This window comes from Cherax quadricarinatus, chromosome 86 (assembly GCF_038502225.1).
Source record: "Cherax quadricarinatus isolate ZL_2023a chromosome 86, ASM3850222v1, whole genome shotgun sequence".
Taxonomy (NCBI): domain Eukaryota; kingdom Metazoa; phylum Arthropoda; class Malacostraca; order Decapoda; family Parastacidae; genus Cherax; species Cherax quadricarinatus.
In genome coordinates this window covers 10942401-10956609 of record NC_091377.1, presented here as the reverse complement: position 1 = coordinate 10956609, position 14209 = coordinate 10942401, and the positions used below count along the sequence as shown (strand labels likewise).

Here is a 14209-nt window from a genome sequence, read left to right as displayed (position 1 = left end):
TAAACATTAACACTTGTACTAAACATTAACATTTGTTCTATACATTAACACGTGTACTAAACATTAACACTTGTACTAAACATTAACACTTGTACTAAACATTAACACTTGTGCTAAACATTAACATTTGTTCTAAACATTAACACGTGTACTAAACATTAACACTTGTACTAAACATTAACACTTGTGCTAAACATTAACATTTGTTCTATACATTAACACGTGTACTAAACATTAACACTTGTACTAAACATTAAGACACATGACAACGTCAGTACACCTCAGCAGAGTGTGTACTTAGAGCACCCTTCACACTAACCACTAACACCTGACACTATACAAACCTTCACACTAACCACTAACACCTGACACTATACAAACCTTCACACTAACCATTAACACCTGACACTATACAAACCTTCACACTAACCATTAACACCTGACACTATACAAACCTTCACACTAACCATTAACACCTGACACTATACAAACCTTCACACTAACCATTAACACCTGACACTATACAAACCTTCACACTAACCATTAACACCTGACACTATACAAACCTTCACACTAACCATTAACACCTGACACTATACAAACCTTCACACTAACCATTAACACCTGACACTATACAAACCTTCACACTAACCACTAACACCTGACACTATACAAACCTTCACACTAACCATTAACACCTGACACTATACAAACCTTCACACTAACCACTAACACCTGACACTATACAAACCTTCACACTAACCATTAACACCTGACACTATACAAACCTTCACACTAACCATTAACACCTGACACTATACAAACCTTCACACTAACCATTAACACCTGACACTATACAAACCTTCACACTAACCACTAACACCTGACACTATACAAACCTTCACACTAACCATTAACACCTGACACTATACAAACCTTCACACTAACCATTAACACCTGACACTATACAAACCTTCACACTAACCATTAACACCTGACACTATACAAACCTTCACACTAACCATTAACACCTGACACTATACAAACCTTCACACTAACCATTAACACCTGACACTATACAAACCTTCACACTAACCATTAACACCTGACACTATACAAACCTTCACACTAACCATTAACACCTGACACTATACAAACCTTCACACTAACCATTAACACCTGACACTATACAAACCTTCACACTAACCATTAACACCTGACACTATACAAACCTTCACACTAACAATTAACACCTTATACAAACCTTCACACTAACCATTAACACCTGACACTATACAAACCCATTCACACTAACACTAACCATTAACACCTGACACTATACAAACCTTCACACTAACCATTAACACCTGACACTATACAAACCTTCACACTAACCATTAACACCTGACACTATACAAACCTTCACACTAACCATTAACACCTGACACTATACAAACCTTCACACTAACCATTAACACCTGACACTATACAAACCTTCACACTAACCATTAACACCTGACACTATACAAACCTTCACACTAACCATTAACACCTGACACTATACAAACCTTCACACTAACCATTAACACCTGACACTATACAAACCTTCACACTAACCATTAACACCTGACACTATACAAACCTTCACACTAACCATTAACACCTGACACTATACAAACCTTCACACTAACCATTAACACCTGACACTATACAAACCTTCACACTAACCATTAACACCTGACACTATACAAACCTTCACACTAACCATTAACACCTGACACTATACAAACCTTCACACTAACCATTAACACCTGACACTATACAAACCTTCACACTAACCATTAACACCTGACACTATACAAACCTTCACACTAACCATTAACACCTGACACTATACAAACCTTCACACTAACCATTAACACCTGACACTATACAAACCTTCACAGTAACCATTAACATCTGACACTATACAAACCTTCACACTAACCATTAACACCTGACACTATACAAACCTTCACACTAACCATTAACACCTGACACTATACAAACCTTCACACTAACCATTAAACTGACACTATACAAACCTTCACACTAACCATTAACACCTGACACTATACAAACCTTCACACTAACCATTAACACCTGACACTATACAAACCTTCACACTAACCACTAACACCTGACACTATACAAACCTTCACACTAACCATTAACACCTGACACTATACAAACCTTCACACTAACCATTAACACCTGACACTATACAAACCTTCACACTAACCATTAACACCTGACACTATACAAACCTTCACACTAACCATTAACACCTGACACTATACAAACCTTCACACTAACCATTAACACCTGACACTATACAAACCTTCACACTAACCATTAACACCTGACACTATACAAACCTTCACACTAACCATTAACACCTGACACTATACAAACCTTCACACTAACCATTAACACCTGACACTATACAAACCTTCACACTAACCATTAACACCTGACACTATACAAACCTTCACACTAACCATTAACACCTGACACTATACAAACCTTCACACTAACCATTAACACCTGACACTATACAAACCTTCACACTAACCATTAACACCTGACACTATACAAACCTTCACACTAACCATTAACACCTGACACTATACAAACCTTCACACTAACCATTAACACCTGACACTATACAAACCTTCACACTAACCATTAACACCTGACACTATACAAACCTTCACACTAACCATTAACACCTGACACTATACAAACCTTCACACTAACCATTAACACCTGACACTATACAAACCTTCACACTAACCATTAACACATGACACTATACAAACCTTCACACTAACCATTAACACATGACACTATACAAACCTTCACACTAACCATTAACACCTGACACTATACAAACCTTCACACTAACCATTAACACCTGACACTATACAAACCTTCACACTAACCATTAACACCTGACACTATACAAACCTTCACACTAACCATTAACACCTGACACTATACAAACCTTCACACTAACTGACACTATACAAACCTTTAACCATTAACCTGACACTATACAAACCTTCACACTAACCATTAACACCTGACACTATACAAACCTTCACACTAACCATTAACACCTGACACTATACAAACCTTCACACTAACCATTAACACATGACACTATACAAACCTTCACACTAACCATTAACACCTGACACTATACAAACCTTCACACTAACCATTAACACCTGACACTATACAAACCTTCACACTAACCATTAACACCTGACACTATACAAACCTTCACACTAACCATTAACACCTGACACTATACAAACCTTCACACTAACCATTAACACCTGACACTATACAAACCTTCACACTAACCATTAACACCTGACACTATACAAACCTTCACACTAACCATTAACACCTGACACTATACAAACCTTCACACTAACCATTAACACCTGACACTATACAAACCTTCACACTAACCATTAACACCTGACACTATACAAACCTTCACACTAACCATTAACACCTGACACTATACAAACCTTCACACTAACCATTAACACCTGACACTATACAAACCTTCACACTAACCATTAACACCTGACACTATACAAACCTTCACACTAACCATTAACACCTGACACTATACAAACCTTCACACTAACCATTAACACCTGACACTATACAAACCTTCACACTAACCACTAACACCTGACACTATACAAACCTTCACACTAACCATTAACACATGACACTATACAAACCTTCACACTAACCATTAACACCTGACACTATACAAACCTTCACACTAACCATTAACACATGACACTATACAAACCTTCACACTAACCATTAACACCTGACACTATACAAACCTTCACACTAACCATTAACACCTGACACTATACAAACCTTCACACTAACCATTAACACCTGACACTATACAAACCTTCACACTAACCATTAACACCTGACACTATACAAACCTTCACACTAACCATTAACACCTGACACTATACAAACCTTCACACTAACCATTAACACCTGACACTATACAAACCTTCACACTAACCATTAACACCTGACACTATACAAACCTTCACACTAACCACTAACACCTGACACTATACAAACCTTCACACTAACCATTAACACCTGACACTATACAAACCTTCACACTAACCATTAACACCTGACACTATACAAACCTTCACACTAACCATTAACACCTGACACTATACAAACCTTCACACTAACCATTAACACATGACACTATACAAACCTTCACACTAACCACTAACACCTGACACTATACAAACCTTCACACTAACCACTAACACCTGACACTATACAAACCTTCACAGTAACCATTAACACATGACACTATACAAACCTTCACACTAACCATTAACACCTGACACTATACAAACCTTCACACTAACCATTAACACCTGACACTATACAAACCTTCACACTTAACACCTGACACTATACAAACCTTCACACTTAACACCTGACACTATACAAACCTTCACACTAACCATTAACACCTGACACTATACAAACCTTCACACTAACCATTAACACCTGACACTATACAAACCTTCACACTAACCATTAACACATGACACTATACAAACCTTCACACTAACCATTAACACCTGACACTATACAAACCTTCACACTAACAATTAACACCTGACACTATACAAACCTTCACACTAACCATTAACACCTGACACTATACAAACCTTCACACTAACCATTAACACCTGACACTATACAAACCTTCACACTAACCATTAACACCTGACACTATACAAACCTTCCTTCACACTATAACACATTAACACCTGACACTATACAAACCTTCACACTAACCATTAACACCTGACACTATACAAACCTTCACACTAACCATTAACACCTGACACTATACAAACCTTCACACTAACCATTAACACCTGACACTATACAAACCTTCACAGTAACCACTAACACCTGACACTATACAAACCTTCACACTAACCATTAACACCTGACACTATACAAACCTTCACACTAACCACTAACACCTGACACTATACAAACCTTCACACTAACCATTAACACCTGACACTATACAAACCTTCACAGTAACCACTAACACCTGACACTATACAAACCTTCACAGTAACCATTAACACCTGACACTATACAAACCTTCACACTAACCATTAACACCTGACACTATACAAACCTTCACAGTAACCATTAACACCTGACACTATACAAACCTTCACACTAACCATTAACACCTGACACTATACAAACCTTCACAGTAACCATTAACACCTGACACTATACAAACCTTCACACTAACCATTAACACCTGACACTATACAAACCTTCACACTAACCATTAACACCTGACACTATACAAACCTTCACACTAACCATTAACACCTGACACTATACAAACCTTCACACTAACCATTAACACCTGACACTATACAAACCTTCACACTAACCATTAACACCTGACACTATACAAACCTTCACACTAACCATTAACACCTGACACTATACAAACCTTCACACTAACCATTAACACCTGACACTATACAAACCTTCACAGTAACCATTAACACCTGACACTATACAAACCTTCACAGTAACCATTAACACCTGACACTATACAAACCTTCACAGTAACCATTAACACCTGACACTATACAAACCTTCACAGTAACCATTAACACCTGACACTATACAAACCTTCACACTAACCATTAACACCTGACACTATACAAACCACACTAACCATTAACACCTGACACTATACAAACCTTCACACTAACCATTAACACCTGACACTATACAAACCTTCACACTAACCATTAACACCTGACACTATACAAACCACACTAACCATTAACACCTGACACTATACAAACCACACTAACCATTAACACATGACACTATACAAACCTTCACACTAACCATTAACACATGACACTATACAAACCTTCACACTAACCATTAACACATGACACTATACAAACCTTCACACTAACCATTAACACCTGACACTATACAAACCTTCACACTAACCATTAACACATGACACTATACAAACCTTCACACTAACCATTAACACATGACACTATACAAACCTTCACACTAACCATTAACACCTGACACTATACAAACCTTCACACTAACCATTAACACATGACACTATACAAACCTTCACACTAACCATTAACACATGACACTATACAAACCTTCACACTAACCATTAACACATGACACTATACAAACCTTCACACTAACCATTAACACCTGACACTATACAAACCTTCACACTAACCATTAACACCTGACACTATACAAACCTTCACACTAACCATTAACACCTGACACTATACAAACCTTCACACTAACCATTAACACCTGACACTATACAAACCTTCACACTAACCATTAACACCTGACACTATACAAACCTTCACACTAACCATTAACACCTGACACTATACAAACCTTCACACTAACCATTAACACCTGACACTATACAAACCTTCACACTAACCATTAACACCTGACACTATACAAACCTTCACACTAACCATTAACACCTGACACTATACAAACCTTCACACTAACCATTAACACCTGACACTATACAAACCCTCAGACTAACAATTAACACCTGACACTATACAAACCCTCAGACTAACAATTAACACCTGACACTATACAAACCTTCACACTAACCATTAACATCTGACACTATACAAACCTTCACACTTTCAACAACTGACACTATACAAACCCTCAGACTAACCATTAACACCTGACACTTGTCAGGTGTTAATGGTTAGTGGAGATTTAAGGCTTTAAGTGTATCTTCATACGGGAGATTCCTTACACAGTAAATCATTTTGGTCGTTCTTCTCTGCAAGGTCTGTAATGAGTCTATATCCATCCTTTAGTAAGGAGACCAAAACTGAGCAGCATAATCTAAATGAGGCCTCACTAGTGATGTACAGAGCTGTAAAATAACTTTTGGACTTTCTGTTACTTATACTTCTTGAGATAAATCCAAGTAATCTGTTGGCCTTGTTGCGCACACTAAGGCACTGCTGTCTTGGCTTTAGATTTCTGCTTACCATGACTCCCAAGTCTTTTTCACATTCTGTATGACCAAGCTCTACTTCACCTAGATTATAGCTTCGAGGGTTATTTTCATTACCAAGGGCAAGTACCTTACACTTATCCACATTGAACTTCATCTGCCACTTTTCAGACCAAGACATTTTGTCCAAATCGTCCTGGAGTTCATTGATATCCTCCTCAGAGTGAATTATACGGCCTATCTTTGTATCATCAGCAAATTTACTCATGTCACTCGTAATCCCTTCACCAAGGTCATTAATGTAAATTATGAACAAGAGAGGGCCTAAAACTGATCCTTGTGGAAAAAAACTGATCCTTGTGGAATATACTAAACATCAACACCTGATACTATACATCAACACCCTCACACTAAAAATCAACACCCACACATTAAACGTCCAAACTTTGGAGTAAACATCAACACCCTGACACTAAACGTCACTATCTGACATTAAACATCAACACCTTGACATTAAACATCAATGCCTGAGAGTAAACATTATCATCTGACATTAAAAATCAACATCTGACATTAAATATCAACACCTGACAGTAAACATCAACATCTACCAAATTTCTATAATTTCAGACATAACTCTAACTCTAATATTTGACTTCGAAAAAACCATCAACTGCGTGACCCATGCACTCTGTCCCAAGCCCTGACTCATGGAACTCGTATTCATCAAGAACTGAAAGACACTACTGTCTCTTGCCCTGAATGTCCTGTGGAGAAGAAGCCTACAAACAGGATTCATCCCACAGTCTATACAAAAAATCAAAAATCAAAAATCAAAAATCAAAATCTCAATAAGTGCTCAACCCAGGGCAGTATGGGGTTAGAAGAGGTTGCTCCTGCCTCTTGGAATTGCTTGATCATTACATGGTCTTAGATGCAGTGGAGAACAAAGAAAATGTAGGTGTAATGCACTTAGACTTTGCAAAACGTCTTCGGCAAGTGTGATCATGGTGCAATAGTTCATAAAATACGTGCAAAGGAATAACTGGAAAAGTGGGCCGTGGAATATTTCATTTTCTAAGGAAAGGAACCCAAAGTGTAATAGTATACAGAGTGAAATTGGAGGTTGACACATTGAAAAACTCTATTCCCCCAGGCACAGTACTTGCCTTTGTTCTCTTTTTCATTCTCATATTCGACAGTGAGATATAAATCATAACATCGTATCATTCTCAACAGACGATACTAGAATCTGCACGAGAGTGGCATCCATTTGAGGACACATCAAATCTTCAAGATGATATAGTCTTCCAGTGGGCCACTGACAACACTATGATTCTCATCAAAGGACAAGTTTCAGTTACTCCGTTATGGAATGATTGAGGAAATAAATAAGGAAATAAAGACCGGAAAAGGAGTACAAGATATAAAACAAACTCGAATCACTCAATAGAGCCTAAAACCTACGTGAGAGATTTAGGAGTGATTATGTCAGATTATGTCACCTTCAAGGATCACAAAGGTGTCACTATCACAACTGAAAGGAAAATGATAGACTTGATAACTAGAAAGTTCAAAACAAGAAATACCAAACTAATGACACTATTCAAGTTGCTTGTTCCTTTTAGGAAGACGAAAGTGCAGACCTGGAGAATGTGCAGAGTACTCTCACTGCTCACACAAATTCAGTTAAACGCCTAAATTACTTGGAACGTTTGTAATCTCTCGATCTGTACTCCTCGCAATGTCGTTAAATATTCCCCACGAAAGTAAGAGGCCGAGCAGACAATGTAAAATACCCCCTGTTAAAAGAAAGGGTGCCATCAATAAGGAAAAACTCAATAAGTGTGAAGGGACTAAGCTTTTTCAACACCCTCCTCTCATACATAAGGGAGATTACCAACAAACCCCTGGCTGACCACAAGAGGCCTGGTCTGGGACTGGGATGCGGGGGCCCTTCACCCTCTGGAATACTCTCCATGTAGATTCCGGGTAGACCTGACACTAAACATCAACACCTGACACTAAACATCAACACCTGACAGTAAATACCACATGACACTAAACATCAACACCTGACAGCAAGTATCACCTGACGCTAAACATTAACACCTGACAGTAAATATCACCTGACACTATACATCAACACCTGACAGTAAATATCTGACACTAAACATCAACACCTGACAGTAAATATCACCTGACACTAAACATCAACACCTAACAGTAAATATCACCTGACACTAAACATCAACACCTGACAGTAAATATCACCTGACACTAAACATCAACACCTGACAGTAAATACCACCTGACACTAAACATCAACACCTGACACTAAACATAACACCTGACAGTAAATATCACCTGACACTAAACATCAACACCTGACAGTAAATATCACCTGACACTATACATCATACTGTAGGTAGTAGGTTGGTAGACAGCAACCACCCAGGGAAGTACTACCGTCCTGCCAGATGACTGTGAAACAAAAACCTGTAACTGTTTTGCATGATGGTAGGATTGCTGGTTTCTTTTTCTGTCTCATAAACACGCTAAGATAACAGGGATATCTTGCTACTCCTACTTACACTTTGGTCACACTTCACAGACACGCACATGCATATATATATATACATACATCTAGGTTTTTCTCCTTTTTCTAAATAGCTCTTGTTCTTTTTTATTTCTTCTATTGTCCATGGGGAAGTGGAAAAGAATCTTTCCTCCGTAAGCCATGCGTGTCGTATGAGGCGACTAAAATGCCGGGAGCAATGGGCTAGTAACCCCTTCTCCTGTATACAATTACTAAAAAAGAGAAGAAGAAAAACTTTATAAAACTGGGTTGCTTAAATGTGCGTGGATGTAGTGCGGATGACAAGAAACAGATGATTGCTGATGTTATGAATGAAAAGAAGTTGGATGTCCTGGCCCTAAGCGAAACAAAGCTGAAGGGGGTAGGAGAGTTTCAGTGGGGGGAAATAAATGGGATTAAATCTGGAGTATCTGAGAGAGTTAGAGCAAAGGAAGGGGTAGCAGTAATGTTAAATGATCAGTTATGGAAGGAGAAAAGAGAATATGAATGTGTAAATTCAAGAATTATGTGGATTAAAGTAAAGGTTGGATGCGAGAAGTGGGTCATAATAAGCGTGTATGCACCTGGAGAAGAGAGGAATGCAGAGGAGAGAGAGAGATTTTGGGAGATGTTAAGTGAATGTATAGGAGCCTTTGAACCAAGTGAGAGAGTAATTGTGGTAGGGGACTTGAATGCTAAAGTAGGAGAAACTTTTAGAGAGGGTGTGGTAGGTAAGTTTGGGGTGCCAGGTGTAAATGATAATGGGAGCCCTTTGATTGAACTTTGTATAGAAAGGGGTTTAGTTATAGGTAATACATATTTTAAGAAAAAGAGGATAAATAAGTATACACGATATGATGTAGGGCGAAATGACAGTAGTTTGTTGGATTATGTATTGGTAGATAAAAGACTGTTGAGTAGACTTCAGGATGTACATGTTTATAGAGGGGCCACAGATATATCAGATCACTTTCTAGTTGTAGCTACACTGAGAGTAAAAGGTAGATGGGATACAAGGAGAATAGAAGCATCAGGGAAGAGAGAGGTGAAGGTTTATAAACTAAAAGAGGAGGCAGTTAGGGTAAGATATAAACAGCTATTGGAGGATAGATGGGCTAATGAGAGCATAGGCAATGGGGTCGAAGAGGTATGGGGTAGGTTTAAAAATGTAGTGTTAGAGTGTTCAGCAGAAGTTTGTGGTTACAGGAAAGTGGGTGCAGGAGGGAAGAGGAGCGATTGGTGGAATGATGATGTAAAGAGAGTAGTAAGGGAGAAAAAGTTAGCATATGAGAAGTTTTTACAAAGTAGAAGTGATGCAAGGAGGGAAGAGTATATGGAGAAAAAGAGAGAGGTTAAGAGAGTGGTGAAGCAATGTAAAAAGAGAGCAAATGAGAGAGTGGGTGAGATGTTATCAACAAATTTTGTTGAAAATAAGAAAAAGTTTTGGAGTGAGATTAACAAGTTAAGAAAGCCTAGAGAACAAATTGATTTGTCAGTTAAAAATAGGAGAGGAGAGTTATTAAATGGAGAGTTAGAGGTATTGGGAAGATGGAAGGAATATTTTGAGGAATTGTTAAATGTTGATGAAGATAGGGAAGCTGTGATTTCGTGTATAGGGCAAGGAGGAATAACATCTTGTAGGAGTGAGGAAGAGCCAGTTGTGAGTGTGGGGGAAGTTCGTGAGGCAGTAGGTAAAATGAAAGGGGGTAAGGCAGCCGGGATTGATGGGATAAAGATAGAAATGTTAAAAGCAGGTGGGGATATAGTTTTGGAGTGGTTGGTGCAATTATTTAATAAATGTATGGAAGAGGGTAAGGTACCTAGGGATTGGCAGAGAGCATGCATAGTTCCTTTGTATAAAGGCAAAGGGGATAAAAGAGAGTGCAAAAATTATAGGGGGATAAGTCTGTTGAGTGTACCTGGTAAAGTGTATGGTAGAGTTATAATTGAAAGAATTAAGAGTAAGACGGAGAATAGGATAGCAGATGAACAAGGAGGCTTTAGGAAAGGTAGGGGGTGTGTGGACCAGGTGTTTACAGTGAAACATATAAGTGAACAGTATTTAGATAAGGCTAAAGAGGTCTTTGTGGCATTTATGGATTTGGAAAAGGCGTATGACACGGTGGATAGGGGGGCAATGTGGCAGATGTTGCAAGTGTATGGTGTAGGAGGTAGGTTACTGAAAGCAGTGAAGAGTTTTTACGAGGATAGTGAGGCTCAAGTTAGAGTATGTAGGAAAGAGGGAAATTTTTTCCCAGTAAAAGTAGGCCTTAGACAAGGATGTGTGATGTCACCGTGGTTGTTTAATATATTTATAGATGGGGTTGTAAGAGAAGTAAATGCGAGGGTCTTGGCAAGAGGCGTGGAGTTAAAAGATAAAGAATCACACACAAAGTGGGAGTTGTCACAGCTGCTCTTTGCTGATGACACTGTGCTCTTGGGAGATTCTGAAGAGAAGTTGCAGAGATTGGTGGATGAATTTGGTAGGGTGTGCAAAAGAAGAAAATTAAAGGTGAATACAGGAAAGAGTAAGGTTATGAGGATAACAAAAAGATTAGGTGATGAAAGATTGAATATCAGATTGGAGGGAGAGAGTATGGAGGAGGTGAACGTATTCAGATATTTGGGAGTGGACGTGTCAGCGGATGGGTCTATGAAAGATGAGGTGAATCATAGAATTGATGAGGGAAAAAGAGTGAGTGGTGCACTTAGGAGTCTGTGGAGACAAAGAACTTTGTCCTTGGAGGCAAAGAGGGGAATGTATGAGAGTATAGTTTTACCAACGCTCTTATATGGGTGTGAAGCGTGGGTGATGAATGTTGCAGCGAGGAGAAGGCTGGAGGCAGTGGAGATGTCATGTCTGAGGGCAATGTGTGGTGTGAATATAATGCAGAGAATTCGTAGTTTGGAAGTTAGGAGGAGGTGCGGGATTACCAAAACTGTTGTCCAGAGGGCTGAGGAAGGGTTGTTGAGGTGGTTCGGACATGTAGAGAGAATGGAGCGAAACAGAATGACTTCAAGAGTGTATCAGTCTGTAGTGGAAGGAAGGCGGGGTAGGGGTCGGCCTAGGAAGGGTTGGAGGGAGGGGGTAAAGGAGGTTTTGTGTGCGAGGGGCTTGGACTTCCAGCAGGCATGCGTGAGCGTGTTTGATAGGAGTGAATGGAGACAAATGGTTTTTAATACTTGACGTGCTGTTGGAGTGTGAGCAAAGTAACATTTATGAAGGGATTCAGGGAAACCGGCAGGCCGGACTTGAGTTCTGGAGATGGGAAGTACAGTGCCTGCACTCTGAAGGAGGGGTGTTAATGTTGCAGTTTAAAAACTGTAGTGTAAAGCACCCTTCTGGCAAGACAGTGATGGAGTGAATGATGGTGAAAGTTTTTCTTTTTCGGGCCACCCTGCCTTGGTGGGAATCGGCCGGTGTGATAATAAAAAAAAAAAAAAAAAAAAAAAAAAAAAAACTATACATCAACACCTGACAGTAAATATCTGACACTAAACATCAACACCTGACAGTAAATATCACCTGACACTAAACATCAACACCTGACAGTAAATATCACCTGACACTAAACATTAACACCTGACAGTATCACCTGACACTAAACATCAACACCTGACACTAAACATAACACCTGACAGTAAATATCACCTGACACTAAACATCAACACCTGACAGTAAATATCACCTGACACTAAACATCAACACCTGACAGTATCACCTGACACTAAACATCAACACCTGACAGTAAATATCACCTGACACTAAACATCAACACCTGACAGTATCACCTCACACTAAACATCAACACCTGACACTAAACATCAACACCTGACAGTAAATATCACCTGACACTAAACATCAACACCTGACACTAAACATAACACCTGACAGTAAATACCACCTGACACTAAACATCAACACCTGACAGTAAATATCACCTGACACTAAACATCAACACCTGACAGTAAATACCACCTGACACTAAACATAACACCTGACAGTAAATATCACCTGACACTAAACATCAACACCTGACAGTAAATATCACCTGACACTAAACATCAACACCTGACAGTAAATATCACCTGACACTAAACATCAACACCTGACAGTAAATATCACCTGACACTAAACATCAACACCTGACACTAAGTATCACCTGACGCTAAACATCAACACCTGACAGTAAATATCACCTGACACTAAACATCAACACCTGACAGTAAATATCACCTGACACTAAACATCAACACCTGACAGTAAATACCACCTGACACTAAACATCAACACCTGACAGTAAATATCACCTGACACTAAACATCAACACTTGACAGTAAATACCACCTGACACTAAACATCAACACCTGACACTAAACATCAACACCTGACACTAAACATCAACACCTGACACTAAGTATCACCTGACGCTAAACATCAACACCTGACAGTAAATGTCACCTGACAC

The 14209-nt window shown here is 38.9% G+C and overlaps 1 protein-coding gene across 2 annotated transcripts in view; it reads right to left on the bottom strand.

The window, feature by feature from the left end:
- Positions 1 to 14209, bottom strand: part of homer (protein) — a 589932-nt gene that overhangs the window by 294435 nt on the left and 281288 nt on the right. The gene's annotated exons all lie outside the window — the stretch shown is intronic.